We start from the raw sequence: 19910 nt of genomic DNA, 5'->3' as shown, positions 1-19910 counted from the left end.
CAGGAGAGTCATTCTTTCATACAATCCCGGTCCATTTTTATTATAAATAGTCTTTTTAGCCGCTGAATGTAGCTGGGACATGAAATATTGGAATTGTAGTGTCAGGACATTTGGCATGCTATGCCTAGTTTTATTGATATTCTATATATTCATTTCTATATTTAGTGGTATTATTATAATAGTAAGATGTTTTATTACAGGCTGGCCAGAATTACAAACACATTGTTGCAGCAGTCTTTCAGCGATCATTGTTTTTCAGTGCTCAGATTAATTTGGCTTAGCATAACAGTACTTCGTAAGCACAGGTCTGTTTCAAATTCATAAGTCAGTTTGAAAGGGGATTGTAAGATAATTTTTTGTTTTTTTTTTCATTTCCTACGTGGAATTTCAGCACTTCTGGCTACTGTTTTACATGCCACGTCTTCGTTTTTCGCCTTCTCGGAATAGAGCTTTAGAGTGTGGGAGTGAAAAATATAAAGGCCATATTGGTGTTGAACAATGGATTCCTATCCTATCCCCCTCAATTTGCCTGGAGTTCTAGCAATGACGTCTTCCATAGAATAACCTTGGCAATTTGGAGAAGTAGAAAATCCTATGTGTATTTTCATCTTGCCAGCTCAGTAGAGCACCAACTTCCACGGTGTGTACACGTGTTTTTTTATTGCACTTGTTATCTTCGCAGTGTTTCACAGGGAAATGTTGAAATTGACCTTTTCACAGAATGGCAGTTACACCGTAAAGGCCACCATCCCCGATAAACTCTTGATGGTTAATTTTTTATTTTCAGGTTCTATTAATTTTAATTACTGTATCAGATTGTTGTCATTGATTTTTGTTTTTATCGATAAGTTAAATTTGTAACAAATCGTTCTTAAATTTTTGTTTTTAAATTTCTTTTCCTCGATATGCATTCAGACGAGCAATTGTTATTTCGACGAGAGGAACTTCACGCGTGAAGCATTATCGCCAATGAAATGAGATGGCCGCCAAGAAGTTGTCAAGTACCATTGTTAAAGAAATATGTCTTGTTTGTAATTCTATTTCAAAAATTTTTATTAAAGAGATAACCAGACCGGCAACCACCTTTCCATCTCCTTGCTATTCGGACCGACCTCGTCCTGTTTCGGACATGTGGAATACACTTTTACTGAAGAATGAGGAAAGACGTGAGTAGAATGAAATAACTCGAAGACATTCCCGATCATTAATACGTTTGCTCTTATTAATACGTTTGCTCTTATTGCCAGTAATCGACGAAGAAAGCGAAATGGTGTGGTACTTCAATGCCGTTAACGAATTGTGATGCAGTCTGCCAGAGAAAAAGTTGTACTAAACGTCAAAGGATTTGCACTCAAACTGAAAGTAATCCATATTTCATTGTTTTTACATTACCCTTAAATTTCTGATGCTCGCCCTCTTATTTAGGGGTTATTCGTTTCCTCTTTATGGGTGTTTTTCCCCTATTGCTTCGCCATTAATTATTAACAACCTTTTGTTTTTGTTTGTTTTAACTAGATGTTTTCTTCATAAACAAGGGTGTATTGAGAAATGTCTTGTTCCTCCAAAGTGGTCCATTTGATTATGCAGAACTTGTGTACCAGTACAAGTGGCGAGCACCATAACATATGGCACATATATTAAAACTAACAAAAATCACAACTATAACAGGTACTTGACCTTTTGCCAGTCGAAAAAGGAAATCTTCCATGACAAATTTTCCCCCCTCTTTTTATGCTATTATCTTTCTGTTGGAAACATATGAGAAGTGATCTAATGTTAACAGGTAAAATGATTTAATTTAAATTACGTGGTTGACAATTAATATAGTTTTTTTTTTGTAAGGAAAGTGTGATGATTGTTACTGCAAATCTGCAGAAACTGGTGAGCTGTGCGACTGGCTGTTAACCACTCATCTTGAGTATTTGATCTCATAAAACTGTCAGATTGTATAAAAACTTTATTGTCAGCTTCAGAAATCTTTCAATAGTTTAGAAAATTTTTACTAACTTTATGAAAATTATAATAGGAAAGGAAATGCAGAATGCTACAGTTTCCGCAGTACTGAGATGAACAGTGTAGCAAGTCCAGCTCACCTAACCTGTATCCCATGATATCTCTAATAGCTAGTTTATGTAGATGATTTGAACCACTTAACAAAAGGGTAACAATTTGAAGTTCATTGAAACAAACATTCCAATAATGTTCTTCTTGACTTGTTCTAAATAGGCAATAAAAGTCGACATGGCTTTTTAAAAAGTATGGAAGGGTTAACAGATAAACATTTCGATAAATGTCAATGATTATCAAGTAAGTTGAATTAAGTGTCATTTCTAGGACCTGATTCCTGAAACAGTGACGTGGGATAATACATTTGTAGGTCAATGTATTTAATTTATTCGCAGTTAGGCGATAAACAAAAAAAAAAGGGAATAGTACAGCTGCCCAACTTCCTAATGTTGCAATATGCATCTTACGCTTCCAATTCCGTATTGTTGCCGCAACAGAATGGTTGAGCACGTTTCTAAGTGATTTTGCTTTATGTTACTTCTTATCTGTTTTAATTGTTGCTTTCCTTTGTAAATGTGTGGAGTTATTAGCTTTTAAGTTCTAGAAAAAAATTACACAGAGATGTGTGTTGAGGGGGTGATGGAGGGTAGTATGATGTAAATATGAAATTAATTTGTTCGGTAGATTCCTAACTTGCATGGGGGTAAGGTACGAATAGGAAGTTGGGTCAACTTAGTCAAGTTCCTGAGTTTTGTAGGCTAAAGGTGAGTTGGGGAAGATTTAAGGATAATGAACGTTAACATCATTTATCCTGACCCTTCCACCACATGTTTAATTTATGCATCAGGTAAATATGTGTAAGTATCGCGAAATTTAATCAAAAAAAACCGTACAATATGTGCTGGTAAAAGCATAATTAAATTATAATTAATTCAATTCATGTTGAAAGTTAACACATATTGAATGAATATGAATTTATATGAAAAGATGGTAGTTTATTTAACACCTAAATATATAGAGCTAAATTTACTTATTACCCTGTCTTTTCCAGGTTTAATACACGCAGAATTTGCCCAAGCAACCCAGCAGACTTTCGTTTAGTATTAACACCTTAAAGCATACATGTCAATAAACTGACCATTATTTTACTGGGGATTGAAATTAAATCATCTTTAAATGGACAATATGAAAGCCAAAAGCTAAATAAACTATTTTAATTACGCGAGAAATTAACAATTAAACTTCAAGAATTTTTATCAGAAAGTGGCCGTCAAACAGTATCGCCATCTACAGTACAACTATTTTAAACTCCGTTAAGAATCATGAATGTGAAACGGAAAATGCCCTAAAACATATTCCCAACATTTTTGCGTCAAATTATATGTTGGCACCAAATACTAGCGTTTAACAGTATCAAGCGTCGAAAAAAAAATAAGTAGCAACTTTGCATCAGGAATTTCTACTGCAGACGGTCTCCCAAACACTATAGCCACCTAGTGGTACGATATTCAGTTTTTTAGATTGGGTTTCAGTTTTTAATACTTCAAATGCCATAAGGTTCACGTGTAAAAGATATCAATTTTCGTAAACCTTGCTTAATTTAGTTTAAAATACATTATTCCGATGTGAAATTGAACGCTGATCACGAATATCGGCTTTGTTTTGACATTGGGCTTAAAAAAATGGAGAAAAACGGAGAAAATGACCGTGGGAAAATTGCCTCCAAAACCGTCAATAATTGACCATCGTTGGAATTGCTTGAAAATGACAGAATATACTCATAATCGAATGCTGATTCCGAGAAAATTGCTTTTTTTTTCATAACATTAACCGTTTTGGAAATACACCGAATTTAAAAACTACTGGCGCGCCAATACGCTACAGCGCTAGCATGACACATCAAAGTTATTCAATCCGATGTATTTCCATATGTTATTTTCACTAGTCACACTTGTTGCAGTGTTTTACATAAGAAGAAGCAATACATTCCCCACGGTGTCGGGCTTATTTATTTTGTCGGGCTTATTTTCAAGTCCTAACTTCTTGAACATCGGGAGCCGTTGAGTGAAATATAACTGGATACCTTACCACTAGATGGCTATACTGTTTGATGGGTCGTCTGTCGGTATAAATTCATTGTTCATCGTGCTGTCAACATTAGGTTGAGAAAAGTCGGGATTATGTTGTCGAACTTATTTTGTCGGGCTAATTTTTAAGCCTATTTTCTTGAATACCGACAGCTTTTGAGTGAAGTCTAACTTGATTCTTTACCAATAGATGGCTACACTGTTTGGTGGGTCGTCTGTCAGTATAAATTCAATGTTTACCACATGTAAGCTTACAGATTTTTGTTATACTGGCATGTAATCTAAGTTTTGTAATTTTAGGTGATGGCATTCACATTACATTTAAGTCAAGATCTACTCTACAGTGGGAAAATTTTTTCATAGAATAAATATCTCCTAGAGCTATGTGTTGCAATATCATTCCGATGGTAAAATGTGTATTCAATTTTAAATAACTTTTGAATTTCCTTCTCTGTATTTGCAGTGACGTGACACTACTGGTTGGTGGGGTTAGCTAGGGACACATCTTTTCCATTTTCCCATCCAATCTGTGTAACAACTTTGATTGTTCGCTCTGGTTATAACTACACCAACATTCTCTACGTAACCTAGCAATACAAAACTTACCATTGTCAACCCGAAAGACAACCAGCCATCTCCTTGTTTTAATTTTGTTTTTGCATAGTATCTTCCTGTGCGGGAGAAAACTAAAAAGTTGTGTCTTAAATTGAATTCGCCGTACATTTTGAAATGTGTTGCAACGTTGCTTGAATTTTGTGAACCGCCATCAGTCGCCATTTGCTAGCTCACTGTCGTGTTTGAAACTGGTGGTGTGCATCTGACAGGCGAAATATTGGACACATCAGGCAGCAATGGTAAAGTAATACTTGAGTGAATGTTTCGTCAAAAAAACGTTGCTAACCAAAGACATTGATTCTAATTCTAACAAAAACATTGTTCCATCAGAAACTTTAATTTGAGAATACCTGATGATATTTGAAACTCCTTTTCAAATTACAAAATGAATGGTACATTATTAAGAAGAAACTATAAGAAGTAATTCTTTTCATGCTGAGTCATTGTTTGTTTCTTTCTAAATTTTAGGGAATATCACAAGTTGTGAACAAGACGTGGTGCCTTGGCCCTCATTCTCTCATCTCATTGCCAGATGGCCATTAAGAAGGATCATCATTTAATATGCTATATTTAAAGAATTGACGTTGGCACCAGCTTGATGGAAAAAAGTCCAACGTTTCCAACGTGGTAGGAAATTTATCTAGAATTGCATTAACATTGTAATTAAACACGAGAAATTTTCTAGGGCACAGGGAAACTTGGATTTATTTGGTGATCAAGAGTCGCATGGTTTTCCTGAAGTCGCAGTTTGAAATAACCTTTCAAAGCCTAAACTCATCTTCGTAGAAAGAGACTGGTAAGTAAGCAAGAAGCATTTGTATCTAACCTACATAATTTTCCATTCAATAGTTAATGTTTTTTTTTTTTTTTTTTAATAAAGGTGAAAAGTAACACTGGCTCTGTAAATGTTCTTGGTTTGGGGCAAGACGTTGAATAAACTGTGATTATTGGATGGAAGACATGGAATTTCTACACTTTATTCACATTCCCCAAACGGTATTAAAAATTCAAAAATTGAAGTGCATATCTGGGCTCCCTTCTTTCTGTAGCCCCGTTTCCCCTTGACTCATAATAAGCCCGTAGGGGGTCATGCCCCTACTGTACGGTATATTTAAAAACAACATATACCGAGGTTTGGAGGGCTCTGGCCGGAAAGGGGACGTGGATGTCCGCTAAGTCCGATGATGTATTCACGGAGGGCGACGTGGCTACCCGCAGATCCGAACTAAAGGTTAATCGCTCCTGTAAAAATGTTCCAAATCTTCGGCTCTTCTTCCGGCTTCTCTTAGCCAATCACCGGGTAATCTCCCCGGTGGGTCAACAAGGCAGTGTCTCCCCCTGCCTGGGTTGACGGCAACTATTGAAAGGGCTATTGTGCCCTTTTAAAGTTGTAAAAATAATTCTAAGTTGCAGAGAATTGTCAATAAAAATTTTTTTTATAAAATAATTTTTGCAAAATATGTTTATTTCATTATCTGTTTTCGCTGCGTTCAAATCCTACATTTAAACTTATTGTTATATTTAGCTGCCTCAATTCACTCAAACTTTTTCTGTCACCTTTGATGGTAGGTATTTGTTTCTATTGGTTAATCGTTTCCATTATCCTGGTATTCGATCCTCAGACCTTCTACATATCTGTCTAGTGCTCTACCACTGAGCTACTAAGAACTGTACATGACATAATCCAATTTTTAAAGCCTATCTACCTTTGCAGTATAAACAAGGATATTTAGGAAGAAAATTTATTGTTTGTAACACTGCAATTGGCGTAATAGTAAAGCATTGGACTGGTATGCTAAAGGATAAGGGTTCAATCCCCATTACAGTTGATAAATATACTTCTGAAAAAAACTCAATTGAAATAAATATATATATTTTTTTATTGTCCCTCCAACCACCCACAATTCCACCACTTTTTTTACATGACACAATACAATACATACACTTATACAACTAACCCGTTGGCTGCCACGCCACTACATTTCTGCGCTAGCTACGTCGCCATCCTAAGGATGGCGACCAAGGGGGACTTGTCAAGAGACAAGTCCGGGCTGAAGCGATGATGGAAGCCGTTATGGTAATGCACAACCCTGGCCAACCACCATCGCTTCGAACAAGGGAAGCCCTATGGTGCATTGCCTAAGTGGCCCGCAGGCAAATCTTGGGCAGTGGCAACTGTCCCATCCCATGGCAGAATGACCATGGGACAGAACAGCGCGGCCCGTCCCTAACAAGCTAAAAAAAAAGGGGATAAAACGTGGGTGGCAGCCAACGGGTTAATTAGCATAAAATACATTACTAAATACAAAGATACCACAACAGCGAGGCGACGACGGGACGGCAGGGAAGCTGACGAGGCGGCGACGGGCGAGGTGACGATGAGGCGACGGGCGAGGTTACGATGAGGCGACGGGGGAGGTGACGATGAGGCGACGGGCTAGGTGACGACGAGGCGAGGTGATGACGGGGCGACGGGCGAGGTGGCGACGGACGAAGTGACGATGACGCGACGGGCGAGGTGACGAGGCGGCGACGGGCGAAGTGACGATGACGCGACGGGCGAGGTGACGATGAGGCGAGGTGATGACGGGGCGACGGGCGTTGCGGAATTAGGCGGAGATGGCGTGACAGGCGAGGCGAAGACTGGGCGACGGGCGAGATGAAGGCGTGTTTTGGTTGGCAAACTAGAAATGAAAGGGAGATTGTTGAAATGATGGTTGTTAACCATTGGCAACATAACAAAAAGGAACAGCCTGATTTTACCAATATGAAACTTACCCGAAATGATGCGTGAGCCATAGTTATAATATCAAATATATGAGATATTTCAATCCACAAATTTTGATGTTGATGACATTACTTCAAGGTCCACATTCTTTCCGGTTTGAGTTCCACAAGCTATAAATAGATGCAGAATCAAGCCAATTGATGATGCCTGTCAAAATACAAGTGTAATGACTTACCTCTCAACACAAAATCCTGCCACGTGATGGGATCAGTAGAACTGACGAGAACATTGCTCAAAGGGTGATGGTTTATGGTTGCAAACACTACACGATGCACTAAGGAATCCCTTCGGACAAGCATTCTTTGCACTTTTAGTTCCACGAGCTAGAAATAAAAGCAGAATCATGCCAAGTTGATGCTGTCTGCCAAAATACAAGTCTAATAACTCACCACAACACAAGATCTTGCCACTTGAGAAGCTCAGCTGAATAGACAGAGAGATTGCTGAATTGTGGTGACGGTTAACAGTTGCCAACACAACATATGGTGCACTTGTCAAACCACAACTGAGATGAATTATTGAATGGTTTAAGACAGTCAGAATGAGAAGATGGTATTTCCAACATCCTTTGCAACTTAGGTTGCTCGAGCTACTTGTCAAAATCAGCTTCTTAGCTGTTAGTTTCTGATTGGTAAAATATAAAACTGATACCTCTCACTGAGTAGTAAAATAGCTTGATTGAATGAAAAAGTTATTCAAGTTAGCAGCTTTCATAACTGTATCTCTCTGATGTCTGATGTTTCTTAGCCGTTGTACACAAAATAATCCATTTTTTGTGCTTCACTTAAATAACACACAAAAGAATGAAACACTTCAAAATTGGCGGCACAACATTTGTTTATATCGAACTTTCCACTGGAATATAATAAAGTTAAAAAATAATTTTCGAACACGTCTTTCACAAGTAAAACGTACTTCCATCACAAAAGACGAGCAGCAGTGGCGCCATCTTGTGCTGGAATTTTTAACCACACAATTTTAGTTTTCAAATGAATTGCTAAACTTATTAGTCGGGACAAGAGAATTTACGTGAACTTGTGGATTCCATTTCTACAGCCTTAAGTGGAAAGCCTAATGAAAACGAATAAAGGAGAAAGAGACAAGGTTAAGGGACAGGTGACACAAGAGAACCAACTGGCAGTTGCATAAAATTGCACAAAAGCACGCGGAAAAGTATGTATAAATATTAAACGATCGGCGTAGTGAATATCCGTGTGTTGTTGTTCCTCAGCATGTAGTGTTCTCCCACCGCTTTCCGAATATTTCCAGTATAATTTCAATAGCAGAGGACCTAAAATTAGTTCAAGCAAATGGCAGATAAAATGTGATGGGGAATTTAATAAATTTGACTTACTCTTTGGTTACATGTTCATCTTCTGAGATTTACTGGATAAATAAAACATCTTTGATGAACCGGATTCCTCCTGAACAATATCTGAGCAAAATTTAATGACGCCTTGCCCAGGGAAGTGGATGAAAAGCTAACATAATGTTACAGTCCATAGGTAATCTTTTGCCATACTTCAAAAGATGCTTACAGATAGACTTCATGACTACTGTGTAAAGAATTCAATGAGATGAGATTAAAAACAAGAATCAAAAGGAAGTTTTTTAATCTTAACCTATCTTAAGCTTTCAGTGAATGTATGCACCTATTTTTTTATCTTGCATAACTCTTTCCTACAACCATTCCACTCCAACATTTACTATACCAATTTCTGCCCATGGTTAGCTACTTCTTTAAGTGATGGAATTTTCTGTCCTACTTGTTTCTGTCATGGACTGTGGGGTCCACTGTTACAAGACTCTACATCAGCATCACTCTTTTCTCAGTGCTCAGGATCTGCAATGTTGAATGAAAAATGTTTTATTAAAAATAATTTAAAAAATAGTCCTAACACAAAGCATTGTTGAACGACTTGCCTAACCAAGGAAATGAACAACAATGTTTGTCTCCACAATCTTGACATGATTGAAATGACAAGCTTTGTTCATTTCATTAATTCTAATTTTTAAAAAAGTACAAAGCTCGACTGTATGGTTGACCAGTTTGGTTTGATGCCTAATGTAAAACGCAAGAAGGTAGCAATAACTATTATCTCAATGTGCCTGTCATGCTTACTTTTAATTACACGAGTTACCGTCCAGGATAGCAATCAGATAAACTCTTCTTGCATTCATGGTATGAGAAGAAATAATTGCAAAGAATAATGCAATATTGGAAGAATGATATTACCATTCATTTATGATCCTTCATGATGGCCATCTAGCATAGAGATGAGAGAGAACGGGAGCCAAGGCACCACAATGTCTTGTTCACAACTTGTGATATTCCCTAAAATTTATAAAGAAACAAATAGTTACTCAGAATGAAAAGAACTACCTCTTAAAGTTTCTTCTTAATAATACACCATCCATTTTGTAATCTGAAAAGGAGTTTCAAATATCGTTAGATATTCTAAAATTAAAGTTTCTTGTGGAACAAAGTTTTTGTTATTATTAGAAAAAAATGTCTTTGGTTAACAATGTTTTCTTGACGAAACATTCACTGAAATATTACTTTAACAGTTCTTCCTGATGTGTCCAATAATTCGCCCGTCAGATGCACACCACACATTTCACACACGACAATGAACTAGCAAATGGCGACTGATGGCGGTTCACAAAACTAAAGCAACGTTGCCACATATTTCAAAATGGCGGCGAATTCAAATTAAGACACAGCTTTTTGTTTTCTGTTGCACAGGTAGATACTATGCAAAAAGCAAATTCAAACAAGGAAATGGCTGGTTGTCTTTCGGGTTTACAATGGTAAGTTTTTACTGTAAGAGAATTTACACGTCTCGCGGTGAATTTGCTGGCTTTTAATGCCACCTGCATGAAAAAATGTTAAATTAATATGAAGTCAGGAACTTCACCAAGTTAACCCAACTTCCTATTCAAACCTTACCCCATGCAAGTTAGAATTGATTAGCACCACCCACCCCAATCTACCGAACAAATCAATTTCATATTTACATCCTACTACCCTCCACCACCCCCTCAACACTCATGTCTGTGTAATTTTTTCTATAACTTAAAAGCTAATAACTCCACACATTTACAAACATAAGCAAATATTAAAACAGATCAGAACTAACATAAAGCAAAACCACTGAGAAACGTGCTCAACCATCTTGTTGTGTCAGGTTAGTTCGTTGCGAATTGGTTTTAGACCAAAAATACGAGTTGATAATAACCAATCACAGTTGCAACGGCCGAAGCCAACCGTTGGAATAAATCCTCCATTTACATCGCTCGTTCCAAATGATACCTAACAAAGAAATAAACAACCCGGGTGATTGAATGCTTTACATTTATTTACCTGTTTTTCTGAAGTTCCATTATCTTCTGTTTGTCCATTATTCAACATGACCTACGTACCATAATCGTTAAATAATTGCATTATTGGCCGCTTTTTACCGACATTTCAGCAAGGAATCCTTGTATTCGCATGTGTGCTGTTTTAGGCAAACGAATTAAGACATTTGGCGGAAACTTATTTATTTTAAATTACATTCCAATTTTACCTCCTCCTGTGCTTCTTCAATATTGCTTTGTGGCTCCCATTGAGTGAAGATTTTCACAATACCCCATGGCCAAAGATAACACTGTCAATTTGAAGAAAATAATAATTAATTAGTTTATTTGTGTTTACTTGCATACATGCCATTGACAGCAGATCAGATATTTTTGACCAGATCGTCACTGTTCTAATGGGCACAAGCATGTTCACAGCAGGAATACTAGTTGTCTTTTTAGCCCACACGATACAAGTTAACTTAATTCCCCATTGCATACCTAGAAAAATCTATTCAATTGGAATAGAAAATTTTCTTTCAAAGTATAAGGTTAAATGGATAAAGAGATACCTGACTAAAGGGTCAGCTCACCTACATCCAAACACAGCCATCAGTTACGAGGAATCAGGTAGAAAGCTGGGTCAGCAATCTTACGACTCCATGGTTGAAAAGGTTCTCTGTCACTATGCTCAACACAGCTTCCTAAACATAATTGTTTCAAAATTTATTCAGAAATGCAACAGTAAAAAATGGGCTGCTTCATTGCCTTTTCAGCTGTCCGATCAGCTAGTCATACGGAATAGGAAGGCTGGCGTGGAAAATCTAAAGATACAAGTTGAAAACAGCAGTACTTCAAAAATTCTCAGCTCAATTACCGGTAGCTTCACATAAAAAACCATTCATCAAGGTTTCATCCATTTCCGCACTTGATTGGTAACACGTGGCTTCATCAGATTTTCTTGTCTTGCAAGACTACATCAAACAAGGCAGAGTAATTAATATTTCATAATTGTTTTCTTGTAACATACATTAAACATGTAATTATCTTATTAATTACCTTATTCTCGTGCTTAAACTCAATAGTTTTTGTTAAAACTTGGTACGATGAACAGAACATCCTTCGTCCATCCGAATAATCGACCTAATGTGCCCCTAAATCGTGTCTAAGCGCGCCCAAATCTAAGTTGTCTTACGAACCAATGAGAACGAGGCTATTATAGCAGGTGGGTGTTTAGTAGCCAATGACGCAAGTCGAACTACTCCATACTACGGCACCACACTAGGACTGTTTTGCATACTGATTTGCGTGTAACGCCTCTGGTGGCGATCGGCTATTGACCCTAGAGGTTAAAAAAATAGACAATTTAAAAAAGAAGTCATTATAATTTAACATTTAAACAGTGCATATTTTTGTAGCTATAATTTCTAAATGCTACGAAAGGATAATATGATATTCGAATAGCCAGCTTAAAACGGAACTACTACAACTTCGACAATTTTGGCGCGAAAAAAGTTAACTTTCTTTTGTTTTTGACGTCCTCATTTCTTCTTCTGAATAGCTATGAAAGGCAGAACAATCAAAATTAATCTTGAACATTTACATAAAAAGAATGGAACATTATCCTGCAAAGCACCTTCTTCCAAATGGTAGTTTTAATTGTTTGTTGTTACGCAGATATATTTGGTCAATTTTTTGAAACTGTTGTTTTACAGATCAACGGCAGGGATCTTATTCACCATCTGAAGAGCTAAATATTAAATAAGGTATTGCTTTTGATTACTTCTGCTGGTAACTTATTTTCCTAGTTAAGATACAGCTTTTCTTAAAAAGGGTTCAAAGTAACAACTAACTTTCCTTCTTTCGAAAAGAGCTGCTTAGGAAGTTAGCTGCAGACTGCAGCCTGCAGTAATGAAGATGTGTCATCACAGTAGAATAAATGTAAAAGCGTGTTCATCAGCAAAATAAGTGCCTTGCATTATTTACCACTACTGAACAATTTTGAGCTGATGATACCTGGTATTATCGCTTTCCTCAATCTGCGAAGAATCTTGGATGTGATAGTGTATCCATCTTTGGTCCAATGAAATGAAAAAAACAAACTCGTTAAGGTATACCAAGAAAATGCTAGAATATAATTAGTATGCAAACCTGTCTAGAATCCCCAGCCAATTCAAAAACATCCGGAATCCCAGAGACGAATAAATGCACTTCACACGTAGAAATAGGAAATAAACGTGTAGGATGGTGTCTTCTTTGACTTCGTCTCAGCAACAGCACGTTGTAGACAAATGGAAATCAGTGCACACCATTCAGCAATCGATTACACTTTTGTGTTCCAGCTTTCGACAATCATGTAATTGTGTTCTCTTTCTTTATTTTCCACCGTCTCTGCCATTTACAAAAACTCAAGCCACACTATTCTGCATAATTAGGGGAAAAAACAAGGTTAAGAATAGTCTTTATTCTTCCCTCTGATTTTTTCTCATTCAACCACTGAAGAATTAAAGACAAAACTTATCTCTTAGCCGATGTAAGATTCATGTAATACAAGTCCATTATCTGAAATGATGGTAGTATTCACTGATGTTTGCGGCATAGAACATTAAGGGTTAGCTATAAATTCAACTTCCATTAGATGCATGAGAATCTTTTCAATGATAATTCTATCTTAAATATTAATATTTATATTCATCTTGATATTAGACACATCTTCTGCAACATCCACATTCCTACATCATTACCCTCACAGAATAAAGACGGTCTCAAACAAAACACTATCTATTGGGTTACACAACCAAATAGTGCTATTGCCGATTGATAGTCGAAAAATTTTATACAAATATGGCAGCTGTCCGTAACCCATGATTACCACATCTGACACATACATTACCAGCCTCCTGTACATGCTTTGGAAGGAACGTGTAAGGTTATAAGTTGTCATGTTGGAAAAGAACCAATTCCCTTCTTGAAACATACTTCATTGTCTTTCTTTTAATTCCCCTAGAAATCTTATCTTTCTCAGCTATTGATTTTAGTTCCTTTTTTCTTCCCTTTCCAGTTCTTCAAATCCATGGCAGAATATCTCATTCCTACACGTTCCAACAAGTTCATTTGAAAAAACGGTAACGGTATCTCTCCTCTGTAGCTGTCTAAATACATAAGAAAAAAAAACACAAGATTAAACAATAGAAATTTTAAGGTTAATACCCTGTAATGGTTGGCTAGACTACTGATTGTCCATTGATGTTCCTCGGTTATGTCATGAGCCCACTTATATGCAATACAAAAAAAAAAACATACATAAATGAAATGGATTAACACTTAAAAATTTTAAAGTTAATACACTAAACCTGTTGACAATTTCTGGTGCCTCCTGAACATTCTGGTAAGTAAATTCTACTTAATTCCCCTCATTGTCCAGTGGTCCTCTTCGGTAGTGTAGTGGATATTCCCTATATAAATAGAAAAAAACAAACAACAGACACAAATAACAAATAAAGACTTCGAAATTGAATAACTTGACGTCGTTGGCGATCATTCCGATAGGCCCATCAACGATCCTCGGAGTACAGCTATCTCCCTCATTTGTGCTGTCAGCCCTCTCAAATACACAGAAAAACACAGTTATATACTAAATATTTAAAGGTTATTACCTTACAAGCCTCAAGAAAACATCAATTCGTATCTGCAACTTCAAATTTATACCTTGAAGACAATTGTAGTAAATAATGGTACACCCAGCAGCCATGTTCTTCCTTGGTGGTGCTAAAGACCCTCCTAAAATGACAAAAAGCAAATATGTTTAGACATTTAAATGTTTAAGGTAAACACCTGCCAAATGCTTGGCAATGATCTTGATGACTGGCGTCGACTCTCGTTGTCCAGGGATACTCTTTGTTAATATCGTTGACTACCTACCTACATAAAAACCAAAACATCAATTAATATTTGAAATTTTTTAAATTAATAATTTGCAGACCTTGGCGATAAATCTGATTGTTAAGGTAATACTTGACAATCTTTGGCATCTTCACCAGCAATCCCCGAGGTCCAGTAATCCTCCTTGGTGATGTTGCTAGCCCTTCTATACACAGAGTAATACATAGAACATGGTAAGACACTTGAGATGTTTTAAATACCTTGCAATTTTGGGCTAGGATCTTGGCAGTGACCCTCGCTGTACACTGGTCCTCTTCAGTAATATAGCCCTACTAGGTAAAACAACAATAATTTAAAACATCACAAAAAAAACAGATACTAAATTTGGAAATATATACCTCAAAACCCAGGCTACATTCCAGTGGATGCAATGGTGATCTTCTTTGTCCAGTATCCTCTTCGGTCCCAGAGATTGCCCTCGTGATTGCAAGGAAGCACAAGATAAAAAGAAATTTTTGAATATTTGAACAGCAACAAGTTTCAACTTTATTTTAACAGGATCAGGTACTCAAATCACAGTTACATTGGAGAAAAAGAAAACCTGAAAAAGAAGAAATGTACAATTGTTTGTAGAAAATTGGTTTGTGAATGGGGACTGCAGTTAATAATAGGGTAACAGTGAAAGAAAATGGCTGAGATGGTGTTGTGCAAAAGTAACGAAGTAAGGTGGACTACGCTTACGTCTTACTGAAAGTAAGAATAGTCTATTTAATTTAGAATTAACGTACTACCCAACTAAACCAAACCAGTGCAGATGCTACCCCATATGCTGATGCAGTGGGTAATTGATGAATCTAGAATTCGTGAAAGCTAAGAGCACATGCAAAAGTTCGAAGAATTATTAGACGTGGATTGAAAGCAACAACTCTACACAAGTGCACCGCGTGCAGGTGAAAGAGCTACGGCGCTTCTAGATTCTTTTTTTCTTCCTCTACCCCCTCCTTTTTTGTGAATGCCCGAGGATCTTCATTTGTTTCAGGCCCTTGGAAACAAAAAAAAAAGTAACAAAAAAAAATCAAAGTAACGTAGGATAAATCAATGGGAATGGCTATAACCTCGGGCTCACCTGGAAATAATATATGTTATAATTTGTTCTGTGTTCTGTCAAGTTCATAATTTATACCAATAAAATTGGAAACGTCCATACTTACATTTCTATCAAATCCTGTTGGAAGACTGCATCTATAATGACATGTAGAAAACTATAAATTTGTTGTTCTTTGATGTGCATTATTTCTAGTTAAGAATTCAATACAGACATGTGTTTCCGAAGAAATGTTATGCTAAGCGAAATTTTTCTAAGCACTGAAAAACTGCTGCGACAATGTGTTTGTAATTCTGGTCAACCTGTAATAAAACATAACAATTTACTTACAATATTACAACTTAATACAGAAATGAATATGTAGAATATAAATAAAACTAGACATGGCATGCCAAAAGACTATTTATAATATAATGTAACGGGATTGTATAAAAGAATGACTCTCCTACCCTACAACCACCATTCTTTACACATCCCTACACCTATCTAAAAACAAAAAAAAAAATCTCACTTGAAAATGATATGGTGAAGTTTTAACAAAACAAAATGGTTACCTATATAGTTTCTTCACCATTATCGCTCACTCAAAATATTGTCTCCACCTCCAAATTTCGATCAAATCCTGTTGTAAGACTGGGCATCCATAATGACATGTAGAAAACTATAGATTTACTGACCATATTGATGTTCATTGTGTCTAGTTAAGAATTTGAAACAAACCTGTGCTTTAGTTAGTCTTCCTTCACAATTTTCTTCTCTTGGCTTAGCTTGTCTTCAGGATTTTCATTCAACAGTAGAAATTTGCTTGCGAATGCTGCAATCAAATTATTACAACAAAGATTTTCTTGGGCTCCAAAGAATTGTCACTGTTTCAAATGCCAATCCATATCAGCAAGTACCAAACTTCACCATCATTTCCCTAATATATTTTAGATTCAGCTATAATCACAAGACAGTCAATTCATATTAACCTTTAAAGTTAGATAATTTTCCAAACTAACCTCAGACCAAGAATTTTCCCAACAATGTATTCTTCATCGTCCATGTCACTGAGCGGAGATAAAGCCTGATTTGACAACTTTTTGGGATATTACGCATTCGAGCAGCATTATCTACTCCAATACCAGTCATATAGTGTCATGTCACTTGAGTAATCTAGATAAGGGATAGTTTATACAGAAATGTATACAAAACAGCCAAATGAGTTGTCAGCTTACTATGTTGTTGTTTCTATCATTCATTGTCCATCCAGAAACAGCAGTAAACCAAGACAAAACTGCTGAAGGAAAAACATAAGATAGAGATTGTTTTTATACCACTATGCAAAACAAATAAAGGGGAAATAAAAGTTATGCTTACAACATTGCTCAAGAGCATTTTCTAGAACATCAGATGTTTTAGGTACGTGACTGCACACCTTCGCTGCCGGACTTTGTCTGAAGTTTAGCATAGCAGAAAAAATTGGCGGGAACTACTAGTGAGGCTGCGTTGCCTAACCGTTATTTATCTAATGGTTTTAACATGGTGAACAACAAATTTCATTTTCGTGAATCTTCTTAAATTTTGAATCTAAATCATATATAATAACCTATATTTATTGATATTTATTTTTTAAGTAGACGGCTGGAATCGGGATGCTAACTTTTGAACGGTTAGAGATAGAACGATGGGAATGGTTCCATTCGACGCAGAATAAAAAGCTACGTCGATTAAGATGTGTTTTATTCAATTATAACTTGAATTACGACCGCTAGATGGCTTTGAAAATTTCAAAATGCTAACTTTTGAACGGTTAGAGCTAGAACGCTGGAAATGAATCCATTCGACGCAGAATAAAAAGTTACGTCGATTGAGATGTGTTTGATTTAATTATAACTTGAAATGCGACCGCTAGATGGCTTTGAAAAATTTAAAAATGCTAACTTTTGAACGGTTAGAGATAGAACGCTGGGAATGAATCCATTCGACGCAGAATAAAAAGTTACGTCGAATGACATGTATTTCATTCAATTCTGATGAGTTTTACTCAATTGCAGTTCGAAATACGACCGCTAGAGGGCTCTGAAAACTTAAAAATGCTAACTCCTGAACGGTTAGAGCTAGAACGCTGGGAATCAATCCATTCGACGCAGAATAAAAAGTTACGTCGAATGACATGTATTTTATTCAATTCTGATGAGTTTTACTCAATTGCAGTTCGAAATACGACCGCTAGAGGGCTCTGAAAACTTAAAAATGCTAACTCCTGAACGGTTAGAGCTAGAACGCTGGGAATGAATCCATTCGACGTAGAATAAAAAGTTACGTCGATTAAGATGTGTTTTATTCATTCATAACTTGAATTACGACCGCTAGATGGCTTTGAAAAATTTCAAAATGCTAACTTTTGAACGGTTAGAGATAGAACGCTGGGAATGGTTCCATTCGACGCAGAATAAAAAGTTACGTCGAATGACATGTATTTCATTCAATTCTGATGAGTTTTACTCAATTGCAGTTCGAAATACGACCGCTAGAGGGCTCTGAAAACTTAAAAATGCTATCTCCTGAACGGTTAGAGCTAGAACGCTGGAAATGAATCCATTCGACGCAGAATAAAACGTTACGTAGATTAAGATGTGTTTTATTCAATTCTGATGAGTTTTACTCAATTGCAGTTCGAAATACGACCGCTAGAGGGCTCTGAAAACTTAAAAATGCTAACTCCTGAACGGTTAGAGCTAGAACGCTGGGAATGAATCCATTCGACGCAGAATAAAAAGTTACGTCGATTAAGATGTGTTTTATTCATTCATAACTTGAATTACGACCGCTAGATGGTTTGAAAATTTCAAAATGCTAACTTTTGAACGGTAAGAGCTAGAACGCTGGAAATGGTTCCATTCGACGCAGAATAAAAAGTTACGTCGAATGACATGTATTTCATTCAATTCTGATGAGTTTTACTCAATTGCAGTTCGAAATACGACCGCTAGAGGGCTCTGAAAACTTAAAAATGCTAACTCCTGAACGGTTAGAGCTAGAACGCTGGGAATGAATCCATTCGACGCAGAATAAAAAGTTACGTCGATTAAGATGTGTTTTATTCATTCATAACTTGAATTACGACCGCTAGATGGTTTGAAAATTTCAAAATGCTAACTTTTGAACGGTAAGAGCTAGAACGCTGGAAATGGTTCCATTCGACGCAGAATAAAAAGTTACGTCGAATGACATGTATTTCATTCAATTCTGATGAGTTTTACTCAATTGCAGTTCGAAATACGACCGCTAGAGGGCTCTGAAAACTTAAAAATGCTAACTCCTGAACGGTTAGAGCTAGAACGCTGGGAATGAATCCATTCGACGTAGAATAAAAAGTTACGTCGATTAAGATGTGTTTTATTCATTCATAACTGAATTACGACCGCTAGATGGCTTTGAAAAATTTCAAAATGCTAACTTTTGAACGGTTAGAGATAGAACGCTGGGAATGGTTCCATTCGACGCAGAATAAAAAGTTACGTCGAATGACATGTATTTCATTCAATTCTGATGAGTTTTACTCAATTGCAGTTCGAAATACGACCGCTAGAGGGCTCTGAAAACTTAAAAATGCTATCTCCTGAACGCTTAGAGCTAGAACGCTGGAAATGAATCCATTCGACGCAGAATAAAAAGTTACGTCGAATGACATTTATTTCATTCAATTCTGATGAGTTTTACTCAATTGCAGTTCGAAATACGACCGCTAGAGGGCTCTGAAAACTTAAAAATGCTAACTCCTGAACGGTTAGAGCTAGAACGCTGGGAATGAATCCATTCGACGTAGAATAAAAAGTTACGTCGATTAAGATGTGTTTTATTCATTCATAACTTGAATTAGGACCGCTAGATGGCTTTGAAAAATTTCAAAATGCTAACTTTTGAACGGTTAGAGATAGAACGCTGGGAATGGTTCCATTCGAAGCAGAATAAAAAGTTACGTCGAATGACATGTATTTATTCAATAATAACTTGAAATACGACCGCTAGAGGGCTCTGAAAACTTAAAAATGCTATCTTGAACGCTTAGTTCTAGAACTGGAAATGAATCCATTCGACGCAG

General features: G+C 36.6%; 4 long non-coding RNA genes across 5 annotated transcripts; 2 read left to right on the top strand and 2 right to left on the bottom strand.

The window, feature by feature from the left end:
* The first annotated feature begins 206 nt into the window (after window positions 1–206).
* LOC130687785 (uncharacterized) lies at window positions 207–1630 on the top strand. The gene is made up of 6 exons (XR_009000264.1): window positions 207–305; window positions 392–640; window positions 916–1001; window positions 1062–1166; window positions 1248–1362; window positions 1516–1630. It is a non-coding gene; the product is annotated as an uncharacterized LOC130687785 (long non-coding RNA).
* A 7521-nt stretch (window positions 1631–9151) lies between these two features.
* LOC132087895 (uncharacterized) lies at window positions 9152–11326 on the bottom strand. Of its 2 annotated transcripts, none has more exons than XR_009420845.1 (5): window positions 11054–11326; window positions 10862–10997; window positions 10058–10810; window positions 9734–9832; window positions 9152–9340 (listed from the first exon to the last, which is right to left on the bottom strand). It is a non-coding gene; the product is annotated as an uncharacterized LOC132087895 (long non-coding RNA). The 2 variants fall into 2 exon arrangements; XR_009420846.1 differs by having other exon boundaries at window positions 11067–11326.
* A 277-nt stretch (window positions 11327–11603) lies between these two features.
* On the bottom strand, window positions 11604–12000 carry LOC130687601 (uncharacterized). The gene is made up of 3 exons (XR_009000184.1): window positions 11896–12000; window positions 11714–11810; window positions 11604–11660 (listed from the first exon to the last, which is right to left on the bottom strand). It is a non-coding gene; the product is annotated as an uncharacterized LOC130687601 (long non-coding RNA).
* A 345-nt stretch (window positions 12001–12345) lies between these two features.
* Window positions 12346–13384, top strand: LOC130687609 (uncharacterized). Its single transcript, XR_009000190.1, has 3 exons — window positions 12346–12485; window positions 12552–12602; window positions 12708–13384. It is a non-coding gene; the product is annotated as an uncharacterized LOC130687609 (long non-coding RNA).
* The last annotated feature ends 6526 nt before the right edge of the window (window positions 13385–19910 follow it).

Source organism: Daphnia carinata, chromosome 4 (assembly GCF_022539665.2).
Source record: "Daphnia carinata strain CSIRO-1 chromosome 4, CSIRO_AGI_Dcar_HiC_V3, whole genome shotgun sequence".
In the NCBI taxonomy this organism is placed as follows: Eukaryota; Metazoa; Arthropoda; class Branchiopoda; order Diplostraca; family Daphniidae; genus Daphnia; species Daphnia carinata.
This window is presented reverse-complemented; position numbering and strand designations above follow the sequence as displayed.